This window comes from Pinus tabuliformis, chromosome 2_2, assembly GCF_031772625.1.
Source record: "Pinus tabuliformis cultivar Carrire ecotype Pingquan chromosome 2_2, CPIR1, whole genome shotgun sequence".
NCBI classification, from domain to species: Eukaryota; Viridiplantae; Streptophyta; class Pinopsida; order Pinales; family Pinaceae; genus Pinus; species Pinus tabuliformis.
Window position 1 is genome coordinate 1,201,336,488 of NC_142300.1, and position 4,070 is coordinate 1,201,340,557.

The following is a 4,070-nucleotide window of genomic DNA, read 5'->3' on the forward strand; positions in this document are numbered from 1 at the left end:
CTCAATGTCTGCAATAGTCCTAGGGGGTAATTCATTGAACCATTTTCTAGCATCCCCATCTAGGCTTTGGACAAAAACCCTCATCCATACATCCTCTTCATAGATATCCAGGTTATCAACAAAGTTATAAAAGGATTCGAGGTGCTCCTCAGCTGATACTCCTTCTATACCGGTAAACTTTAGCATGTATTCCTGATAATCTCCTGCAAGCTTGGCATTTAGAGGAACAAGAAAGACCAGAGGTATATACCTAGCAGCAATGATTCTTTCTATTTTTTTGGGAGCTTGATGGCTTGCCATGACTGAGGTATATGAAAGAATACTGGTAGACTGAGAGGAATTAATCAATCAAAAGCATGATAGAAATAGAGGAGTACGAAGGACAGCATGGAAATCTTCTTTCAACTGAGGTCCGAAAGGGAACTGAATGGGTAAGGAGCTGAATGAATCTCTGAAGGTGACATTCACTAACAGAGACACATGGAACTTTTAAGGCTTACCTGACCCTAATGCTCCCTACTACAAAATTTTCTTCTACTGAATGATCTTCTCAGGATCAGGCAATGATTCAGCTGATATTCTGAAGATATCTTCGTGCATGTTTCAGCAGCTGCGCCAGAACTTTAATGTGGAGTCGCCAAAGGATGGCCTTCCTCCAGTGGAGTCACCAAACAGATGATTACAACCAAAATCTGTGGTCAAACCTTGTGTGTCATCAAAGCTTGAAGCTGTGTCATCTCCCAGGGAAGCTGAGCTTCGATTCTCTTCTCCCCGGCAACGGGGCCAATTAATGTTATCACTCCAGGAAACTCTCTGAGGTTGTAAATCAGAGATGTCTGGTAACATATAATCTTCAATATTGTTCTCTGAACTATTGGAATGAAAGATGGTTTGGATCAAGTCGAATAACCATTCCAGCTCTATTCACACTCAAGACATGCATGAACACCCCCAACAACACAAGGCTTTAGACTGCTAATGCTCAATAGTTTGTAGATTAATGGATAGATGGAAAACACTGACTATGACAGCAGATAGCATACATGGACCTATATGAATGGCTAGCTACAAGCAGTAAAAGAACTCACTTACTATACTGGAAGATGCACATATAATCACACATATAAATGGCTAGCCATAGGCAACAAAGAAGCTTACAAATCTAGTATATCAAAGCAGAGATAAGATGACAGTTATCTGGCCTTAAACACATAGAAAACCTGAACAAACTATTCAAGTGCAAGCATAGAATAGAAGAGAAATGGACATTAAACATGTAGCAGCAAAAGAAGCTTGTATTACTAAAAAGTACAGATGAGAAGCTTGAGAGAACAGGGAAGGAATAATCTCCAAAAGTTGAACCCTTGTTACATTTAGTTTTCTTCCTTTTATAGGCCCTTTACAATGCTCCTGAGCTCTCTAGAAGGCTTGGAGTCTTAAACTTGTCTGATCTGTCCCATAACCGTTTGATTCCCTCAATAGGCAGGCATGGCTCGAAGGTTTTCCTCTTCTGACATAGGAATAACCATACTCAGATGTTTTGGGTAGCTTGCTGTGATGCATGGGAGCTCCCTCATGCCAAAGATGCCCCATCATGTTTGTTAGGATGACTACTGCGCTGGCAGGGTCGTTAAGCTCCATGATTTCATTTGATTTAGGTTGAGGCATGTAGTGGCCCTTCTCCTTCCCTTTCTGGGTTCTGTTTGCCGACCGCTGTCCCTCTACCAAATCGTTCTTCTGGTATGTAAGCATAACTACATGATTTCTTTCAGGATGGCTTGCCGCTTGAACCTGCAATGGAGTAGCTATTGTTCCTATGAAATCCCTGCACCGGTCCCTTTCAGATAATAGCTGCAAATGTTTCTTTTCCGTTATTGTGTCTGTTTGGGTCATAAACAGCGAAAACGCTGCAATACTACTAAATCCTGCCCATTTCTACTTCATTTGGACTTTAAACGTCCTCAATCCTGGTTCAATCATCTATCAGGTCCACCTTTCGGGTTGCAATGCGTATCTTAACCAGCCAATCCTTTGTTTCTTTATATTTGAATATACACATAAAACTGCTGCAAAATCATGAAAAATGGCTTTGGCGGACTTGAACAATATATATATTTTACTTCCAAACCCTTTCGGATCTGAGACGCATCGCAATCGGCACCTGCCCAAGCTTCCTTTGTATTTTCTTATATTTCGTTGTATAAAGAAAATGCACCCAAAACCATTGAAAACGACTTTAGCGCGGATTTGAAATTTTAACAGAAATCATTCATAATGCCATCGGGTCCGACCCATCGGATCGCAAATATATATGTGCGAAAGGCCCTGCCCCCTTTGAAAGCGCCGATGCGATACGCTAATGCAATATCGGTGATCGCTCATCGCAAAATATAAAAGCCCAGACCTCTTTGTAAGTCCTCCATTGTGACTTGCCGATGCGATATCAGCGATCGCTCATCGGTGATGTCTTGTGCCCCGATCCTTGGTGAAGCACCGATAGCGATATTGCCATGGACCCGAACATCTATCAAAAAGAATTAATAACACCATCGGGTCCGGCCCATTGGGTCGCATGCATATCATATGTAAAATCCCTGGCCCTTTGACTATCCCGATAGCGATATTGCGATGTGATCTTGGCCGTTGATCCAGATGCGAGATCGACGGTCCTGATCAAATTGCTATATCGCATCGCTATGCTACCACTGATACCTCCGATGCTCCAATGCTCCAACCCACCGATACACCGACTCGCTGATGCGCCCATCGGTGATCGCTAATCGGCAATGTGCCACATTGCTACCGCTACCTGCCTCCTCCGATTGCGATATGCCGACGCGATCTGGACCGTTGATGGGCCAGATCAAACGGCTGTCGTGCATTTGGTCCTTTAAGCCTACTATTTGGGTTTTTGCATGGTTTTGGAGTGATTTTTGCCTCCCGATAATGTATTTTCGTCGATCGGTGGAGGCCTTAAGAGGATTTTGAAGCCTTTTGGGGCACTTTGTATCCGTTTTTGGGCATCCTTCTGTGCGCAAACAACCCAATCAGGACTACATTTGATCCTCAAATGTTGGATTATGTAGCAGAGCTAACAGTTCCATTTGGCTTAACTAATGCTCCAACTACATTCATGTGTTTGATGTATAGTGTGTTGCATCCATTTTGGATAAGTTTGTTATTGTGTTCATTGATGATATACTAGTTTATTCTAAAAATGAGGAAGAGCATGCCAAGAAGTTAGCAATAGTATTGAGATTGTTGAGAGAGAATCAGTTTTATGCTAAGCTTAGCAAGCGCAATTTATTTCAAACTGAGGTACACTACATGGGGCATGTAGTCTCCAAGGAAGGCATTGCAGTAGATCCAGAGAAGATAAGGTCCATCATGGAGTGGGTAGCTCCTAAGAGTGTGGACGAGGTGAGATCTTTGATGGGTTTGGCAGGCTACTATAGGAGGTTCATCAAGAACTTCTCATAGATTTCTTATCCCATTACATCATTGCAAAGGAAAGGTAAGAAGTTTGAATGGAGAAAGGATTCTGAAGCTAGATTTGAGCAACTTAAGCAATTTTTGACACATGCACAAGTGTTATAGAATGCAGATCTGTACAAAGATTTTGTGATATGCACAAATTCTTGCAAGAGAGGGCTTGGTGGAGTCCCTATGCAAGATGGACAAGTGGTATGTTATGAGTCCCTGAAACTAAATGAGCACGAGCAAAACTACCCGACACATGATTTGGAGTTAGCAGTGATTATACATGAATTGGAGGTGTGGAGGCACTATCTTCTTGGTAGGCGGTTTGTGCTTATGAGTGATCACATTGGGTTGAGGTATTTGTTTGACCAGCCAAATATGAATGCCAGGCATGCTAGATGGTTGGCCACGATCAACGAGTTTGATTTCAAGATCAAGTACATCAAAGGTAAAGAGAACATGGTGGCAAATTCTCTCAGCAGAAGCGTATAGGTGCATCACTTGGCAGCTGTGAGCTCCTATGGGGTAGACTTATAGGATAAGATCATTCAAGGAGGATGGTAGGATGTCAGGTATATAGAGATTGTGAA